This window comes from Phodopus roborovskii, unplaced genomic scaffold (assembly GCF_943737965.1).
Source record: "Phodopus roborovskii unplaced genomic scaffold, PHOROB, whole genome shotgun sequence".
Classification (NCBI taxonomy): Eukaryota; Metazoa; Chordata; class Mammalia; order Rodentia; family Cricetidae; genus Phodopus; species Phodopus roborovskii.
The window spans coordinates 13,121,713-13,143,187 of NW_026126461.1; the positions used below are offsets into that span (position 1 = coordinate 13,121,713).

Here is a 21,475-nt window from a genome sequence, read left to right on the forward strand (position 1 = left end):
TTCTGGCACAGGACCTGGAGTTGGTTTATTGTTTTTTTTCCAATTTAAATTTATTTTTAACCTGAAGACTTATTTATAATAAAATATTATTTAGTATAGTTACCTTTAGGTCAGACTAATTAGATAGACCACTTGAGGTACTGACTGGTTCTTCATAAAACACATATGAACATTTCTAACATATAGCCTGAAGTGGATAATGCAGGTTTTAGCTGAAGACATTCTTGAATAGCTTATTATAATCTGTCTCATCTCTGTATTCAAAACAAACAGCACATTCCATTGTCATTGAAGTTCAGCATTGAGTAAAGGCATAAATAAAACTTGGGGTTTATAACCAATGATGGAAAACCCTGAATTGCAAGATACTTTCAGAAAGTTCATGCAAAATTCCATGTGTTAACTGTGTTACACATAGCTCTCATAGGACCCCAGGAGCCCAAGAGACAGCGCAGTAGGGGCCGTTTGTTCTCTGAACCTAGATATGTTAGAAGACACTTCTGGAAAATACCTCTTAGTTCTCCACTTCCCAAGTCCTGGAGTATCCCAGGATCAGGATGGCACTTGCTGGGAGAGAAGAAAAGAATGAACAAAAGCAAGCTGAATGACCTCCTATGGTGTTCAAGGATCACAGACAGAAATATGACTGCGGGACTCCAAAGGAGGGAGCCTGGGGTAGCCTGTGGATGGGTGCAGTGCACTGCCTCATCCCTGTGACTCTCTGGAAACACCCATGGATGTGAGGATCCTTAAAGACGAGGGACCCTGGGTGAGAGTTCTGAGTGGCACTGAGCAGATACTGGGGTGGTTCACCCTGGGGAGTGAGCACAAGGGCCCCAGGGCATAATTCCCACACCACAGCTGCAGGGCTTTCAGTTTCAGGCCTGCTGACTGGCCTGGGCTGACATAAATCCTCCTGATTTGCAAATGGAGACTGTTAAGTCCTAGGAGCCCCTGCACTCTCCTGAAGAGCAGCTCCTACGATTTTCCTTTAGCCCCTGCTTGTTCAAGATTGATAAAGTTTTCTTCCCAATAAATTCATGGCCTAGTGTGGTTCCAGGAGTCAGGGAAGATGACGGTGTTGGTCTTGGCAATTTACTGTGTTCTTGCCCGGGAGAGGCTGTAATATATAGACGAGAAGGTGGCCATTACAGGCAGACTGGCTATATTTACCTCTCCCGATCCCCTGAGTTCAACTTCTTCAGATCTGTTTTTTTTTTTTCCCTTTTCTTTTCTTTCTTTCTTTCTTTTTTTTTTCTGTCTAGTTTATCCCTTTCTGTCTTCAGGAGTTAGAAACTTTATTTTGGGAGGAAAAAAAAAATAATCTCTGAACTGTTTATCAGTTATTTTATAATATTCTTTCCTCAGCTTGGGAAATAAGGAGTCAATGTGACTTACTTTCTGGAACACTGTGGATAAAACATACCTTTACCACACATAAGTATATCATTCCATTGCTTAAGGTTGGCAGATTTAATCTAATATTTAGTGAAATAGAATCTGCCGGATTCCAAATATCAGAATTTCCTGTAAATGAAGTCAGAGAACAGACAAAATACAACTTTACCTCTTGGAAATGTCCTTGGCTACATAGTAAGATTGAGGCCAGCCCAGAATTACACAAGCCCTTGTTTAAAAAACAAGTTTAAAAGCCAACCCACTTCCTAAAAATCTTAAAACAAAAAGTATGCACACAAACATAGATGTATATAATGACAACATCTCCACTTGCGAGACTAATAATGTATTAGTCCAGGTCTGTAGGGCACTGAATTTCCAGATTTTTCTCATCGAGAATAAGAACTGGGTGAAGACCTCTCTCCAAGTGTAATGTCACAAGATGATGGAAACCATAACTGGTATGAAAGCAAAACCTATCACCAAACACCTGGGCTCACATGCAAAAAAGGAGTGTTAAATATAGAACAAAGCTACTTTTTTCTAGTTTTCTAATATAATTTATCAATGGAGGCTATGACTTTTCCAATTTCTATCATCATTTATTGAACCTGTGAGAATCTCGCCACTGCCAAGGGGGCTCCCTTCTTCTGCAGTGGAAAAGTCAATCAACTCTATAAAATAGGAAGACTCGCGTATGCCAGCTCAGAGCGTGATTCAGCGGATAAAATTCTAAAACACAAAAACACAAGAAGTAAGGAAGTAACAGGAACTTTCAGGTAGCCATGATCTGGCCCAGCTTACTGGGTGTGAGTCCCACTGTAGCAGCAAGCCTGGGCCACACCCCCCAGCTGCCTCAAAGCAAGCAAGGAAGAACATACCAGCTAAAGCACGCCAGTGTTTCCTCAAGCCGAATGGCAGCCTGCACCTGGGAAAAATTAGTATTTTTCTTTTTCAAGATCTATCTCTTATAGTCTTCTCAGTCCCGTTTCCCCCGTGTTTAATCTTCCCATAGCCCTATGCAAGGCGGAAAGAGGTTCCCTTAGGCGTGAGGAAGAAGGTAAGACTGTTGTCATCTGTGTGTGTGTGTGTGTGTGTGTGTGTTTTCTGATGTGCTCTGTTCTTCATGACTCTGTTAGACCGCAGATGAGAGATAAGAGACGCTGGCTTTGTTAGTGCCAATGTATCTAACTGCAACCTCTGATGTCACAGCCAACTTCAGGGTCAGGGCAGGTTCCACTTTCAATTTCAATTACTAAACAGGAATCAGGGCACAGATATGTTTCTGTTGTATCTAAAAGACAGGGCCCACAGAAATAGAACATTTCTTGTATTTTTCCTGATATGTGTGTGTGTGAGTGTGTGTGTGTGCGCACACACACACACATCTCCTCCAGTTTTTCAGTTTTACATGGTTTTAAAAACATACAATACTTACTCTGAAGTAGCTAACATTGATTGTCAACTTGACAGAACCTAGAGTTAGCCTGGAGATAAACGCAGGGGGAGCCTGTGGGGGACTTGTAGACTGGGTTGAAGGAGGTGAGAAACCCACTCTAACAGCGGACGGGCCGGGGCCCTGTGCTGTATAAGGAGGAGCCAGTGAACTGGGCACCGCCTGGCATTTCCCGTGCTCAACCCCGGCTTCTGCTGCCTTTCACCCCCTGTGCCCAGAGGCTCTATCCCAGGGAGTAAAAGTGAAATAACCGGCTTTCCCTAGGTTTCTTTCTGTCAGGTACTTAGTTACACCCACAAGAAAATGACTAATACAATACTGAAAAGGATAATACACATTTTATTGTCTTTATGCAGCAATCTAATGGTCAAATCATAATTTGTTTGTGTCATGGTGCTCTCTAACATAAAATATAACAACTCTCAAATAAAATAATGTGGTAACTTATGTCATACTGGATCAGTCTCCTTGAGGTGTTTATCCTACTCAGTCAGTCAATCTGTCAATCAATCTCTTAGACTAACATCCTTTTAAGAATACATGTGGAGTGGGAGGGATGGGAGGGGAAGGTGGTCGGGGTGCATGTGAGGGGGGAGAGGGAAAGAGGCAGGGAGGGAAAGAATGGGAACTGGGATCGATATGTAAAATAAATCTTAAAAATAAAAAAATGATACATGTCCCTTCAGCTCCCACTCAGTGCCATGGTACCTGGGGTGAAGAGTGAGCCAGTAGTAAGCACAAACATATGTTAAAATCATACTGAAGATAACTAATTATTTAAATTTTCAAGTTAAGATTATGTCTCATTAATCAAGAAAGCCTGGGAAATACAGCAGACATATTGACATAAGCCAGACTGGTTTTTTGATTATCACAGGTAGTACTTCATTCCATTAAATGTTAGAGATCTTCACGGACACTTCTAAAAAGAAAATCCTCCACTTTGATGTCAAAGAACAACAAATGCTTTTTCATTCAAAAAAGTTAATTTCCTCTATTAATACATCACTTTGAGTCCCACAATACACACATGAAAATACACCCTCCTGTGAACATTCAAAGGGAAAGCAGGATGTTGATCTCAAACACATGTAAACACATGTGTGAACATACACACATAAATACATACCATAAAAAGATTTAGACTTACTGAGAAATTTCATGACTCAAGGTGGAGGATTTTCTATTACCAAGTTACATCCTAGCACTAATATTATTTATTTCAAACAGTCAACATAAAAAGCAATAGTCTACCACAAAATATATAAGGAAATTTCTGTACTGTTATATGTTTAGAAGTAAGTAGAAAAAAACTGCCCACTGGCACAGGTAACAGAAGGAATGGGAGGAATGTGGCAAATTTGAAATGTTTGTTGAGTGTGGGCTGGTTCTTGGATTATGTTCAGTTTATAAAGCTGTGTGTTTCTAATAAATGAACATTTTGTCAATTATATATCACGCACAATAATAATTTTTGAGAAGTTAAAAAATTATCTTAGAGCATTATGTTACTTAGAATATTCTGCTCTTGCTTTATAAATGAAAACAATATTGTCATATTCATAGAAACACATAAAACATAGAGGTGGATATTGTCAGTGCAGGACAAGGCTAATTATTTCACATTTAATCTGGTATGTTTAAATACATGTTCCAGTGAAAGCGTTAGGAATAACCCTGCACACAACTTAGCTTCCACGATGACTTAGCTAAGGTCACACGAACTGTTTCCTACAGGGCATTTAAAGTATCAGGTGAACATACGATCAAAAACCGCTGGGTGTATGAATTCCAGTATGCTTCATTTGAGAGGAGACCAAATTTTTTGTTCTTAAAAACTAAATGCCCCTGGAGAATGTGTGTGCATCAATGTAACTAAAACCTAACGTAATTTCTGAAGGCTTTAATAAATTATTCAAGATCTTTAAAATACTTACTTTTGAAAAATGATATGAGTTTCAAACTAAGAAGTTCAACTCGTTTACAGTTTAATTTAATAATATTATCAAATAAAAATAAATACTATTAAATAAATAGCATTATATCAATCAGCATTTAAATTAGTTCTGTGAAATCTACTTAAAGGCTTTTTAAAAAATTCAAACTTCTGTTCTTAGACAAAGTAAAAGTTCAGACTATGGAGTGTGCAAAGAGTATGGAGTGTGCGAAAATGAAGACCTGGAAAAAGGAGGTACTAAAGGCTAAAAGCAATTTGAGTACAAGGCTGATGAAGTCCAGTGTGGACCAAAATTTGTAGGAGACAGTCCCTACAGATGTCCTCCCAGCTGCGGGTAGGTGTGTGGAGACCTGCTAAGGCCCAAAGCGCCACATCCTAGACTGTGTACAGATGCCCACAGGTCATGAGAATGGCAGGCCATCACGTGTGCCACGGCCCGGTTCATCCTTCACCACACACTGGCCATCTGAACTATGAAGCGTCCCTGTCCAAACCCAGCCCTGTGTAGCACGCCAGCCTAAAAGCCTTCCTTCCTTCTGCACTCTGCTGACCACACCCCAGCTCCCGCTCATTTTCATTCTCACAATTTCCACGATATCAGAAAGATAATTTCAATGGGAGACTGTGTTACTAGTTCAGTTTTCATTCTTGTTTGATGGGATTAGTAAAGGGCAAATTATAACAACTGCCTTTTCCACTGTATCTGTCTAAACAATTTATCTTCACACACATATTTAGATACAGACCCTGGTTCTGAATTCAGGCCTGACTCACTCACTCCACAGCAGTCTGACACTGTGCCTTCAAGCACACGGATTCGGAGATTACCATCCCATGGCCTGAAAGCCACTCGGACTTTCACGTGCCCGCATTTCCCGGTGAGTGGCCAGACTAGACACTGCCTCCCAGCTTTGCTCCAAGCCTCACAGCAAAGGGAAGCTCTGAGCTTCTGGTGACCAACAATGGTCCCTAAGCTGACAGTACCCTTCAGAGGAAAGGACATAAAGGACAGAGGCTGCAGGTAAAATTGAACCACGCTCCTGCTGTTTACTTTTTATCCTTAGGCAACAGATGACACACTTCCATTTCAGTGTAATAATGGATAATGAATGGCTACAGGGCTGGAGCGCTGGCTCAGGGGTTAAGTGCACTAGACACTCTTCCAGAGGACCTGGGTTCAATCCCCAGCACCTACATGGCAGCTCACAACTGTCTGTAATTCCAGTCCCAGGGAATCCACGTACCAGGCAGTCATGTGGTGTGCATCTCTGTGTGTACACACACAAGCCCACATACATAAATATTGTTTAAAAAAGAAAACCTATGATTGTCAAGATGAAATGAGCCAATGAATGCAAAACCAATCAAGATCATCCTCAAAACCTGTCTCCTGGTCCCCTTTGCAAGTAATTTATATGCAATCCTGAAATCCTCCATTCTAATCATTATCCGTCGTTCCACACAGGTTCATCACAAAAAGAAGTAGAGAAGTCCACAAGTCACATATGCATATCCTCCACAGGGCATCTAATCACACCGACTGGGGCCTCTCTAGGCAGCTATCTCAGAGGGACAGTATGCTCCCCTGGCCATTACTTTAAGAGTATCCTGGCAATGAGGTCCTGAAAACAACAAGAATTCACTACCATCCAAATAATCCAGAAGGCACCAGAGAAGAGCAAGAACTTATGATGCCCCTTTACTTCTGACTGCCTTTCTCCTGGGGCATTAGAGGAACAGTCTGCCGAGAGAGAACAGGAGGAGGAGATGAGAAAAAGGGGAGAGAGAGCCCGAGAAGGGTGAGGTAAGAGGCAAACCTCAGGTCACTGTCGGTGTAGACGAAGGAGCTCAGCAGGCACCATGTAAAACAGGCAAAGCCCCGTTCAGAGACTCACTGCTTTCATGGTTGCCACAAAGAAACTCAGTCACTTTCACATTCTATTGAATTTGGAATGAACCTACTAAGGGTGGCAAATCTACAATTACCCTACAGAGCACAGGAGATGTACGTTCATACAGATACGGACTAAACTGAGAGATGCTGTAAGTGTAAAACACGCACCATGTTTCAAAGATAGTGTGAGAAAAAAATTTCCAAAGTAATATGGGTTGACGACTGGCTACAGTGACAGAACTTTCATTGTAAATACTATGTCAATGAATGTCACCAGTGTCTGTTTCTTTTTGTTTTTCAATGTGATGACTAGAAAAATGTAAATTACTTATGGAGCTCTCATCTGTAGTACAGGGCTCGCTTACAGTGAGAATTAAACATATTGCACACAAATAGCAATACATAACAATTACTCTCTTCAATTTCAACAGAAGGGCTGGATTTCATTAAGAATTCCACTAGCAAATTGTAATTGAGAAACAGATGTTTATGTGATGCTAAGCAGAATGTAATTAGCATGTTGGAGAGCTACATTAAACGTTTTTACCTTTTAATATCAATGTCCACAGATATACAATTAAAAGAATTTAATTCTAGGGTTGGGGAGAGGCTCAGTGGATAAAGTATTTGCTGTGCAAACATGAGAGCTCAAGTTAGGGTCCTGGAACCCTCAGAAAAGCCTGGCATGTTACCTGTGTTTGTAATACCAGCAGGTTCAGGACAGGGGAGGGGACAGGTGACACCTCAGACAGTGTGAGCAGAAAAGCAAGCTCCAGGTTCAATGAGAGACCCTGCCTCAAACAAATAAGGCGAGGGGTAACAGAGAAAGATGTTTGAAGTAGACCTCTAGCCTTTGAGCATTCAGGCACTAGAGAATGTGTGTGTGTGTGTGGGGGGGAGGGTACACACACCTTAATTCCAAATACAGATATACATAGATTTTACTTTAATATAAATTCCTCATTCTAAGAGTTTTACAACTGAGCTGTTTTGACCTTGCCATATAAATCCTAAGTAACGTATCACAGTAGCTAGATGTCAACAGAACAGCAGAGTCCAGCACGTGGACGTGCACCTAGGAAATCCTTCGCCAAACAGTCGCGCTATCACCTAGCTTGGTTCTCCTGCCAATCTCTTCTCGGTGACCCCTGTTCTTACATCACTACTGACGTCATCGTTCTACTCTCTGCCTGTGTAGTCAGTAGTAACTCTGGGCATTTGAAGCAGAAAGTCTAACTCTGGCAAAGCTTTCAACATTGCCTTGTAAGTGACCTGTACTCACCACTCCTAAACTTGCCAAGATCCAGTCTGCGTACCGCAGGTGAGGGGGCTTCCTCACACCTCTGCAACCCCTGCCTGCCTGGATTGCATAAGGCAAGTGATGGAGATGGGCTTCTCTCCTCCCTCCCTCCCTCCCTCCCTCCCTCCCTCCCTCCCTCCCTCCCTCCCTCCCTCCCTCCCTCCCTCCTTCCACTTTAAAGCCCAGCCACAGTTTCTCCTCTCTCCTCTCCTTCCAGTCTCCCCACCTTTAACCCCCCTCTGTTCCTACCCCACCTCCTCCATTTCTGTTTAGGAAAGGGCAGGTCTCCCATGAGTACCAACAAAATATGTCCTATCAAGTGGTGTTAAGATTAAGCAACTCCCGGTGTATTAGGGCTGGGCAGGGCAAACCGGCAGGAGGAATAGGGTCCCGAACACCTTTCAAAGAGTCGAAGCAACTCCATTGCTATTGAGCACATGTAAAGGCACCTAAGCAGCCCACCCTGCCCACGACCAGGGCAGGCTGCCTTCCGTTTACCAGAATCTTGCCATCCACGTGGCACTGAGGTTTTAGCAGGTAGGGTACAAAGTGAGGAAGTAGTAGTTATCTTGACAATAGAAACTATGCAAGGCCAAGGAGACCGGACAGGAATCTATTGGCCTGTGAGTTCAGAGACCTTTCCATTAGCCTCAACTGCTTTTAAGGAAACACAAATCTCTTCGCATGGACACTCACTCAGAAGCTAAGTCAACAAACATCAAAGATGCCTGACTGTTGCTGAAATTTAGCACTGTGTTTGGTGGAAATGTAGACTTAATAGCATCACTTGCAAACACAATCATCCCACCGAGTAAAATCTCTACCTTCAACTCTGTATTGTCTCATGTCAGTACAAAGGAGGTATTTATCACACCCCACAAGTAGGACTTGCTTCCAGCTTCTCCAGGATGCTGCTCTGTGTTAACATTGGTTAAAAGCACTTAAATAAGCCTTCTATTCTTGAAATGTTCTAGGAATGAAACTAGCACCTATTAAACAACAGATCTTTAAAAATTATTTTAATGCATCTGATAGCAATGGGAACTACAGCACAGGCTATGATTCTCACACCTGAACACACATGTGCCCACCTTCACTTACCTCAGAGCATGAAATTATGAAATTGCTGTACAAATTTTAATTAAATTAATTTGCAAATATAAGATCTCCAGGCAGCTGAGGGCATTAAGGGTGTTGAGTCAGATCCCTACACCCCTAAGGACAGAAGGAAGTGGAGTTCTCTTCAGATGTAGAGGCACATTTAGCTGGTTTTCTAATTTTGTTTTTTTAATAACAACTTAAGAATTTACTAGTTGGGATTCAATTTGGAGAAGATAAAATGATTGGTTAGGAAACAAAAATAGTTTGTTGGATGTTTCAGCTAAAGAGTTGGGTTAAAAGAAATATATTCTTCACTTAGACAAATATTTATATCTATCCTACTAAAATCTACATTTACTATTGTAATGAGAATTCACTTTAAGTTCTATAATGATGAGTCATTTAATTCGAAATGAATTTCATTTTGGAGATTTGGTTTTGACTTGTTTATTAAAATCCATTACATCACGGAAATGAAATTATAGAATATTATCATGTAACAAGGCTTCCTTGTACGATAAGCATGTTTCCAAAAGCGTGACTAGGAGGATGGAGTTAGGCAGGGGCAGGGTAACTCTCAGCCTGTACAAGATGGTAGCGTGGAGGCAGCTGTGTGCCAGCTTCCGCATATAGGAAGCCCAGGGCCTCAGGGGATCCAGCATTGTCTAAGAGCTAGCAAGTCTGGGAAACCATCCAGCCCAGCCCTGTCACATGCCACCAAAACTCCTGTCCTCCGTGATCATGATCTCAGAACTGGAGCCGCGCTATCGAGAAACGCTTCCTGGTAGGATCTGTGGCACGTCACGAGTGTCTACTACTACTCGCATTAGTTAGGGAGATTTTTGTTCTGATTCCTCACGCTCTGAAGTGTTCCGGGTGTTCCGGGCTTCTCCGGGGGTGCCGGTCCGTGCTCTGCCAGGGCCACCCGGTGGCAGCAGAGCTACTATGTAACCTGCCAGGGACTTCTCTCCCTTTCCATTTTGGAGACCAGACTGATAGAACAGGTAGAAACATGATCTTGGTGACCCTACTGCCTGCTGCTGGTTGTTCTGTCCTCTCACATCTTAGAATAAAATGAAGGAAATGAAAGGGGCGTGGTCCTGTGTAGGAGGCCACAGGCCAGGGCCCAGCCTATCCTGCTTCCAGTCACATCTGTGTCCCTGTCCTCTCTGTCATAGGGATATAAGCCCCACTTCTCAAAAGTAAAGAAGTAGGCACGGGCAGGAGAGATGTGGATTAGGGTTAAATATATGTCTCCAATAACCACAGAATTATTTTAAAGTTTAATCTGAAGCTGATTGGAATCTTCCCATAGTGAGCAAAGAGCTGACCTTTTCTTTCTGCATTAGAATTTGTCCTCTGGCTAACCCCCCTCTCCAAATCTGTCCCCAGGAAGAGGAAAGGAGTGTGCAGATCATGCCCCTGAACAACACTGCTCATGGAGACAAAGGCCCTGCCTGGCTGGAAAAGAGCCAGTGTTGCTGAAGACATTGTTGTCAAAGTCCTCAGGGCTGATGTGTTGTGCTGGAAACATGAAGCTCCGTATCACCCTGTGAACGAGCCTCCCCTCATTGGTTAGGCGAGGAAGTAGGCATCTCTGACTACTGGGTAAGCTGAGGCACGGAACTCATGTGCTCCTGCAGAAGTGGACTGAAGAACAGAGGCTTCCAGTAGCCTGACGCCAGCCTTCCTGTCCTGAGTGAACTGTTCCACAGGCAATGGACTAGAGCGACCAATGCCTGAGGGTAGTCAAGGCACCTGGATGCTTAATTTTTAGTATTTCTTCTGGTTTGGGGGATTGAAAAAGTCAGGACAGACAGTTCCCTCCTTGTCATCCTCTTTTGTCTTTAAATTGTTTTTAAAAATAAAGGCTCACTATGTAACCCTTGTCTGCCTTCAAAACTGGGACCCTGCTGCATCCATCTCAGCAGCACTGGGAGTATAGGTGTGCGTCATGGCAACCAGCCCAAGGCAATATATTTCTAAAGGCATAGACAGTTGGACATATTTTATTACTATCTACAAAACGGTCTCAGAAAGTTCATTACATCTGTTCTGTGGAACGTACTTCCTCACCGCTATCTGTATTAGTAGGACGTTTCCAGTCCTTACACCCCCCCCCACGTCAATGACTCTGATAAAAAGAATACCCGGTCTAAATAAATATTTACAATTCTCACACCTCTTCTTCTTTTCCTAAGGGAACACTGTGCTGGGTTGGTTATGGGACAGCTGCTACATGACTGCCCAGTAGTCTAAGAAGAATGTCAGAATCAAAACAACAGAGATGGATTATCAATGGAACAACTTTACTGAGGACACATTTTGTGAACAGATTCAGCCTGGCTTGGTCATGGGGGTGATGAGAGGTATGAAGGGAAGTGAGGCATCCAAGATACCAAATCTTAGCTGAGTAACACCATGGGTACTGGAACACTTTCAGAGCCAGGGAAGACCAGTAATGGCTATGAAGGCTTTAAAAAATAAAAAAGGCAGAAAGCAAACACTCTACTCTGCGTTTAGATTAACCCAGTGAAAAGGAAAGACGTCCACAGAAGCCAGTTCAGGGAAATGATGCTTTGAAAATAGTGGTAATATGGATCCAGTTTTATAATTAGTATTACATACTTAATTCCCGTTACAGGAAACAAGGGTGAGTCACGAAGAGACCCTGAGCAGGGCGGGCAGGCACGTTGAGCGTGCAGCACATCATGTGTTAAATTGAAACGGCCCGAAGCTGAGCTTTCTTCACTGTCCAAGGAGAAAGTCTGTTGCCATGCACTTCAGGGCTTGAGGGATACACTACTGCTGTAATTTAGCTCACTGTGTGTGGGCTTCGGGATGCACAGTGCCATTCCAGAAAGTTGCATGGGATTTTTCAAGACATCAGGAGTGTTCTTAAAAGTTATGCAGAGAAAACGGATTTTTGATAGTTATGAATTACATTTAGTGCAGCCAGATTGTAGAGAAGGCTCTTTTTGCCTCGGTATGGTTAGAATTACTGTTGACAAAGTTTTAATTTAAATTGTTAAGGGTTTAAGCTGGAGAATATAGGTCACTGAATTTTCATTCACTGTGTAAGTTTCACTACTGGCAGAAAGTAAGCTTTGTTAGTGGGGGACAGGGACAGATCCTGGCCTCGGAACCAATCCTATCTGCAGTGGTTAGAACTGAGTATGTGTTACTGAGGATGATTTGGTTGTCAGCATCCTGAAAGCTCACAGTAAGAAACACGCCTGGCACGAAATAGACCTCAGTTCAGAAAATACTGAATGCATCTGTGGGACAGACAGACCAGCATCTACCGAGAGCCTTTACTACAGTCACAAGCTGGAAGAAAGAACCCATCCTTCCTAGCAGGTGGTAGGTTTATATGGATTTACAACAGTAGACAACATACTATCTAGCTCCAAAGTATAATTCTACAATTGCTAACTGATTTCCTGTAGCTGAAAAAAAAAATACAATAAATATTTGTAGGGTCTACCACATGTTAAACAAGTTTAAAAGAGCCTTTCTATACACCAAGAAAACACAAGAATTTATGGAATGTCACAAAAACAAAACAAAACAAGCAAACAAACAAAACCTCATAATTTCATAATATATGCCATTAAAATGAATGCCGATTTCACGAATGGAAATTTAAAATTTGTGCTTTCCATAAACTCATAGAGAACTGATTTCCCATCAATAATCTATCAAGCAAAAAGAGATGGACTTGTGAGCAAAAAGTGCATGGTCACGTAAAGGCTACGCCCTTCCGTTCATCTACACTGGGTAGGGAAATTCTACCTTCACTTCTGTGCTAGGTGTTCTGAAGGGACCTCAGCTCTGGTGTGAGTCTGTCCTCGTGTAGACTAAAGAATGTGATGGACACAGGACATAGGAGCGTGAATGTATGTGCCAAACATGCATGCACAGCATGTTTCCTGAAGTTGCTTTGGTCTAGGGGATCGTGTGTTTGGATCATGGTGGGCAGCTTCACAATGGTACAGGTTACAAATACGTAAACAACCAATAATCATTTATAGTGGTAAGTACTCTGCACTCAAAGCCCGGCCATGAGGGAAAGCAACAAATCATGTGTGAACTTCAGCAAGCCTGAAAAATTCACCTCCTTCCTTGACATTTAGGAAAATATCTTAAACAGAATTCAAGAGGGTACAGATATCTGAATCTATACTAATTTGTAGCATTTAAAAAAGGGAATCATTTGCAAGCCTTGATTGCAAGGTGTGTTGGAAAGGCAAAGTTGAAAATGAACACTGTGAGGATTTTGCCCAATTTCTCATGTAAACCATAGCAGACGGCACGATTCTCAAAAAAGCCAAGTACATTTGCCTCACATAAAATAAGACTGGTTGAATTTCAAGCTTTTCATTTATTTTATACTGCTAAGAATTAAGTTCCTTTTTGTTGTTCAAGATGGGCAGCATGAATCTGTGTGTATATGAGAGACAGATGTGCATGTTATATAGCATGGTTATAGCAATATAACACTATTATATCTTCATTTAATGGGCAGTGCGTACTACAGAATCAAAATAATTTACAATTTTGGATACTTGCTCCTCCTGCAGGTTCATGATGTCCTTGCCTATGAATCTGACCCTGACCTGTCCCCTGCTGAGTGTCTGTTCCTTACTCTAGACCAGCATCTCTGGGACCCTTGACCCCCAAATGGAGCTTTCCAGACTGACCACAGAGGAATCTCCAAAAATACAGAAGACAAGGAAGGGGCTGGATCCAATTAGGGGATTATTGTGAATTTTCAAACCCAATAGTAGAACAGAAGAATCTTTAAGGGAGAACATAAAATATCTTCAAAGCAAAACTGTTTCCTTGGAGAAACTCCTGAAGCCATATGTGAGCAGGGAGGAGACAGGAAAGGAAGGAAAACAAGTCATGTGGAGTAAGGGAGAACTGAACCCAAATAACAGGGTGGGTGTTATTGATATGCCAGTGTCAATCATCTGAAAGTATGTATGCACAGAACTAGTTTCCTACACATTTTCCTTCTGCACCAAAGAATTATTTACCATTGGAAAACACCATGACCTGTAACAATTAAATTATATAAGTGAATAGTATTCATTTGACAAGAATAGATACATACTACACACACACACATACACACACACACACATACACACACACCCCTACATACATGCACCACAAACCACAGACAAGAGGAAAGCATCAGGCATCTTAAAGATGGGCTGGGCTTTTGCTCTGTTCATCTCCCTTTTTCAGTTTTTAAAAGCTCCCTTTCTCTGCTCGCACGCAGTCACATTCAGCGACAGCCACGTCACTTTCAGCATCAAATGCATGGCACGTGGCACAGGGTGGACCAGCCATGCCAACTCAACTCAACTGTTAGAAAAGTTGAAAAGTTCAAACTATTTATTAAATGTCATGCGATAAACCCTTGAAGAGAAACACATGTGACAGATAAATTCAAGGTGACATGTTTTAGAATAAGGGTTAAAATGAACAGTTGAATGCCAGAGTTAAGTTAGTTTGATTTACTTGAATAATAAAAGTAAATGAGTAAGCCAGTCTTTCTGCTCATGAGAAAGTTTTGTTTAACATCCACACTACAGACAAATCAAGAGGATCTGTTTCCGTGGAAGACAGGAGGTAGCTCCACTGTTCCTTCTTGATCTGTAGGTAAGAGGATCACAAGTCACACGGTAGATGAGCTTGAAAAGGTTGAGCTCATCTACCTCCAGGTGACTCCACTGTCATGGGTTGCAACCTTGCTCTTGAGCAGGCCATTTACTGCCGGGCTCAGTCTGTCATCTACACTTTGGAGAAAGTGGAATTGCATAAGTGTTTTTATAGACCCTTACTTCCCTGAATGATTAAATGTATTGAGTCATAGTCATTGCAGGACAAGGAGTTTGATGGCCTGTGTGGGACAGTATGTAAGACTACAGACCTTGAGTAACTATATACTTATATCCAAGTGGTTGGATCCAAAAGGACCAAGTAAAACCTGAAAGTAACCAGAAAGTTGATGGACAAGCAAAAATATGAAACCACCTTCCCATTTTTATGTTTTTTGCTTTGTTTTGTTTTTCGAGACAGGGTTTCTCTATGTATCTATGGCTGTCCTGGAATTCACACTGTAGACCAGGCTGGTCTTGAACTCACAGAGATCAGCTTGCCTCTGCCTCCCAAGTGCTGGGATTAAAGGTGCTTGACCCTAGTGCTCACTTCTTATCTTTCCTTAGGTCTCCTCTCTTCCCTTAGGAGGCCTGGGTGGTCTATGCGGCCTCTGGTAGTGGATCAGTATTTATCCCTAGTGTACGAATGGACTTTGGGAGCCCATTCCTCATAGAGGGATACTCCCTCAGCCTAGACACATGGGGCCTGCTCCAAATGATATGGCAGACTTGAAGACTCCCCATGGAAGGCCTCACCCTCCCTGGGGAGCAGAAAGAGGATGGGAAGGGGTTTGGTGGGGGAACAGGGGAGGAGGGGCAGGTGAGGGACTGGGATTGACATGTAAAAACAACCTTGTTTCAAATACAAATAAAAGGGGGGGGGGGGTGAGGGTCCTCTCTTTCTCCAAAAGCAGCAGTGCTGGGAATTCCTGAATGACAATGTCTTACATTTTTTGCTGAGTTACAGAAGCCACACCTCTCTCCAGGAACATACTAGGTTTGTGGCTGGATTTTCTAAGCAGAAAACCAACACTAGATGGGGGGAAAATGGCTGACCCATGTGTCAGTCTAGAAAATCCCACGAGTCAGGCATGTCCTTATATAATGAGTCCATGTCCAAGGAACAGAAGAACCCGCAGGAAAAAGCTTCCATTACCAAAGGCAAGACTCTGGCTGTCAGTAAAGAAAAGCACGATGGCCTCGCTTAAAATGGTAGTGAACAATGACTTATTAGTCGCATGTGACAACTGCTAAAGGAATGATAGTGATTCCTCTGACCTTTTCTCCACAAGGAGGAGACTGAGGGCACTGAGGGAGAGAGGCCTGCCCTCTCCAGGGGAGGGACATGGGTGCTCACACGGCCTCTAAAGGGGAGGCAACAAGAGGAGGCAGGCCACCCCAATGAGGGCTTGATTTTGACTTTCAAGAATGTCACTAACGAAACTGAGGCAGATGGCAACACTGAGCCCTGAGAGAGCATTTCCCCATGCTACTTTGCACGGCACAGTTACGCATCCCCAAGTAGGTATGCATCCTAAAAAAGAATTGTCCATTTTCTTGTACTGTCTGAAACTGAAAATAACCATTTAAATGAGGAAATAATACCTGCCGGAAAAGCCAAAAAAAAAAAAAAAAAAAAAAAAAAAAAAAGACAAGTCAGCTGCTGTTGGAGGCAGTAGTGATAGTTGTACTAACAACTTAAGTGTCTGGGATCAGTTTGCTGATCTATTGAAAAGCAAATAGGTGTGTTACACGTTCACTGTTATACTTTTAAAAGGGGATTTAAAAATTAGTTCTTGTGTGTGTGTCTGTATGTGTGCATGCACACACACACACGCTCATGGGTGCTGTGTCGCATGTTTAAAGGTCAGAGATTGGACTCAGGTCCCTGAGCTTTAGACAAGGGTCTTTACATACATAATGAGACATGTCATGGTCTCCAGCAAATTTAATTTACAAAGAATTACACAAAAATATGAAGTTAAGATAATAATTGGGCTGGGGAATGTAGCTCAGTTGTGGGATGCTTGCCTTGCATGCATGGGGGTCTGGATTTGATTCCTGACACCAAACATACTAGGCATGACACGCACAACTGTGATCTCTGCACTCTGGATGTGCAGGCGGGAGGTCCAGAGGTTCAAGGACGTCTTCAACTACATAATGAGTTTGGGGGGAAGCCTGACCAAGAGAGACCCTGTCTAAAAGAGAAAAAGGAAAGTATTTAATACATTGATGAGTACTGAACACAGAATATTTTTAAGTAACAATATTCTGGAGTGAATCCACGTAATACTGTGTTCACAAACCACGTGCAGTCATACTACACCAGATCTCAGTTTCCACATCTGTAGTATTAGACTGGAATGTTTAAGGAATTAAAATAATGCCCACATAAGATGTCAAATAAACTGCAATTATTCTATCATGACAACAGTTTATATTTGTTCTCAGTAGAGCTACATGTTTTATTAGGAGTCATTACCCAACATAATGTTTCCTTCTATATGTTAAGTGAAGTTGTTGCCATGGGAATGATGAATTAGACAGGATAAATTGAAAAAGAAAATTGGAACTTATTCTGAATTTTCAATCGGAGTATGTTCATGAGGTTTCTTCAGCATTTGCCTGTGTGCGCACGTCATCATTTGGATGACTTCTGATCTTTCTTTACATTAGTCAATGCACACAAACTCGTCCATTCAGACACCTGTTCGTGTTCCGCGTCTTGCCTTCCTCTGCTGCCTCTCTCACAATCACTCCCCCGCTGGGCAGTCCATGATGACTCTGTCCTCTCATACACCTGACACTCACAGACCTTCTGAACTGACACCACCGTACTGTTTACAGTGATGGAGAGCTTGTTGGTATATGGCTCTTCCTTCTTAGCTGCTTCTCTGTGTGGATTTCCCTTGCATCCCACCAGCGGGGTGCACACTTAAGACCAGAGCTTTGCTGAAGGAAACAGTGGGCAATAAAGCCTGGGATTAGGAACGGATTTAGAGATCAGATAGGACAAGTTTCTGCCCAGGGTTCCATCCTCCCACCTCTTCCTGGGGGTTTTCTCTGCCTGCACACATCTTTCCGTAGAGAACTCATTAGCACCCAAGGAAAGCATTTGCAACGACACGTGAAGAGCAACGTGTCCCTTTTCTTTCACTGAATACTACGAAGCGAGAAGCTTTGTTACTGTCCAGTGCTCAGTGTAGGTGTCACAACGCCACCTACACACCACTCATCACTGAAACCTCACTGGTGAGGAACAATCATGGCCCTGACTGGGTTCGTGCTTACAGCCGCCGCAGCAACAGCAGTGACAACAACCCAAACGCCCACACTGCAGAGCGGAAAGCACCGCACAATGAAATGGCAGAAACTGACCCTGAGATCTGCTTAAGTTTTCCATGTTCGGAAGAGACGACCCCTTTACTAAGGGTGATGTTAATAACGGCCGGCTGAAAAGAGGCACAGTACTTCCAAAATACAGACGTAATATAGGAAAAGAATGTTGGGAAGGTCACATTTCAGATAATGGCTAATGTAAAACTATAGCATTCAGTTATAAAAAGTTAATTTATAACGACTGTACGTATGTGTGTACGTGCTTGGAGATGTAAGATCATTCATGTGCCATCATTATAAAAACAGATTTATTTACCTTGAAAATATGGGCTAGGCTATTTCTTGACTTCAAAGCTCTACTAAAGACAGAGTTAAAATTCAGTTGGTTATCATAGTAATTTTTTTTCCCTCAGAGAAAGCTTAATTTTTTAATTTTAAATGCTACAAGATTTAATAAGTAAATTTAGCAAGACAAAACTACTCCGTTAAGACTACTCCGTTAACAAATAGTGCCTGTCTGCGCCTGAGAAAAATCTGTATGAAAACTTCTTATACATTTAAAGGGATAACAAATGCATACAATGCACAGACACAAAGGCCTGAAAACCATAAAGCATTGCGGATATAAAAAGTACAGATACTGCATATGCAATGGGATTCTTGGTGCTGTTAAGAGGGTGGCTCTCTTTTCAATAGTAATGTTGTTTCAACAAGTATTTTTAAAAGTCCTTAACTAAATCTGAACGTTGTAGCTTACCACTGCAAATGGCATAAACACTATCACTGTCCAGGGTTTTATCCCAAGGGGTCCTGGCTACCATCCTGTAGTGACAGAGACAGTAACCAGGGAAGAAAGTCAACTCCTTTTAGCAACCAAAAGCATTCAGGTAGGGTATAGCTACATATGTCAGGGCAGCAAAATGGCTCAGTAGGCAAAGTCTTTGCAAGAGTCTGGTCCTGTGCACCCACATGGCAGGAGAAAGCTGCCTCCCACAAATTGTCCCTTATATACTATAGTAGGCAAACACACACACACACGCACACACACACACACACGCACACACACACACACACACGGCAGGGGGAGGGAAATAAATTCTCACTCATTCATATTTCACATATACTGAATTTCAGGTGAGAAATCAGGCTCACTATTTAGAAGAAAAAGTATCATGCTATCATCAAATGCAGTAGTATGAAGAATAAAGTAGAAATAGAGAGAAATTTTTAAATAGACATATAAAAAATGGGAATTTGCAAAACAGGGTTCAGCAAAGTAGTGCTATTCTGCAGGCAGGCAACACTGAGTGCTATTTATGTTTAAATAAGAGAATGGAAAATGAGAACAATAACAGTAAGCAATAAAGCATTCTTTTTGACTTGCAAATATCTGTTCTATGGCTCCTCTCTGTCACTTCACAGCTATTGGTTAGGCCTGCTGACAGAAACAGAGGACTCTTACCCAGCAATCTCGGAGCAGCTTAATACACAATTTAAAGCCAAACAAAAAGAAAAAGCGAGGATGTTATTTTAAATGGAACATCATTGCAGGTAATACACACCTAATGATATGAAAAGTAAGATAGTATAATATGGATGAATTGATTTTTGATGGAAGACTTGAAAGGAATAAGTGTTTTGGCCGCAGGCCTTATTTGGATTCTTTGGCTCTTGACTTGCTGAGATGATGCAGCCCAGATCCTAATTTGAGTGGACTAAGAGCAAAAAGGATCTGGGATCCCAAGAAGGGCTGCAGAAGGAACAGCTCATTAATCTTTCAGGGGTGGTGGGAGGTCACCACGGCAAGGGTGACAAGCACAGAAAAAGATGGATCTTACCGGACCACCCCAACCACCCTGTTTCCTGGGAGAAGTTGGATCTCCTCCTCCAGCCCCAAGCCGTGCAGGGCCGCCCTGGCCTCCAAGGAACGGAGGAACCACGCCTCTTCCCCACACAGAACAGGGCCCAGTACACAGTGGGTGCTGACGTCTATCCTGACGGACTGGACATGTCTCAGGTCTGCAACTGTTGTGTCAACTGAAACGACAGCTCCCAGGATAACAATGCCTGAGCAATCCCAAGGTGGCATGGCTTGCTGCCGGGTTAAAATGGCCCCAATGTGAGAAGTAACGTGCCCAAGAGCGGAATTTAGCAGGTAAGAAGTGGCTCGGGGAGCACTTCTGGACTGGTGGGAGGAGCAGAGGGGCACGTGGAGTGGCAGCAACTGACTCCCCGGGCTGGGGATGTATGCAGCACTCGTCAAAAGCCTGGGCCGACTGCAGCTCTGAAAAAGCTAGTCAAAACACAGTGACCCGTGCGGTTAGTGACCTTGAAGGGCCTAGACTTCATTGTCAGCGGTCCTCTTTGAAGGTTACTTGACAGTTTGAGGATGGAAACAAAAACATCTAAGGGTCCTCTGGAGTGCTAAAGTAAAAAGAAATGCGCCAACAACTCTCAGATAACCTGGGACCCTTTTACAGCTCCCCACGACACGGGTCACACTGGAGACACCAACGGAGATAAGCGCTTGCTTGACACATTCTGTTTACTGTATTTTACGACGTTCGCGGTGCCAGGGGAATGGCTATGCCGGGGGAATGGCTATGCCGGCCTCTGTAAATGTGGCTGATATGGACTGATTCCCAGTCCTTGTTATCTTCGTAACTGCAATGGACACTCTGCTGAATGAGAATTTTCAAAAAGTAGTTTTAAAGAGCAAAAAGAGATTAGTGGCTGAACTAGCCTAGAAACATGGAAAGATATACAAGAAACCAAGAGTTTCCAGGAAGAAAGAGCATTAAAAGACAAGCTAGGGGCTGACTTAAATACACAGGACTTCTGTCGGATCATTCTCTCTCCTTCCTGATGGCCCAGGGCTGGGGGGTCATCCGGGCAGCTGCAGGCTGGCATAGGTAATGTTACATTACCCATTACATTGCAGAGAGAAGTTCCGAGTGTGTCTGGGGGATGGGGGTGATTTATAAGAACTAACCGTTAGTGGGCGTCCAGTAGAGCAGTGGGAACTACATAGGATATTTTTACTCCTTTTTATTACCTTCTGCGTAACATGTTAGGTGGCTTAACAGATGGCTTTAGGATTATGAAAAAGACACAACAACCCAACTTGCTATGTCCCCCCGCCCACCGCCCCCATACTTATTACAACTGTTCACTGACAGAAGGGGACAGTATCGATTCCTCTTCAGGGAGCAATCTCCCAAGGCTGTGTTGCTGACTTACCGATTTGTTTATATAATTGTTATCTTTTTACCATAAAGATCTGTTTAATTTGAGGAGTCAGGAGCACATTAGTATGATGGCTCTCTGTGTGACAGCTGTATCAATTTAAATGAAC

General features: G+C 42.7%; 1 protein-coding gene across 1 annotated transcript in view; it reads right to left on the reverse strand.

Annotated features, from left to right (window-relative positions):
• Fbxl17 (F-box and leucine rich repeat protein 17) overlaps nt 1–21,475 on the reverse strand; it is a 364,268-nt gene that overhangs the window by 117,668 nt on the left and 225,125 nt on the right. The gene's annotated exons all lie outside the window — the stretch shown is intronic.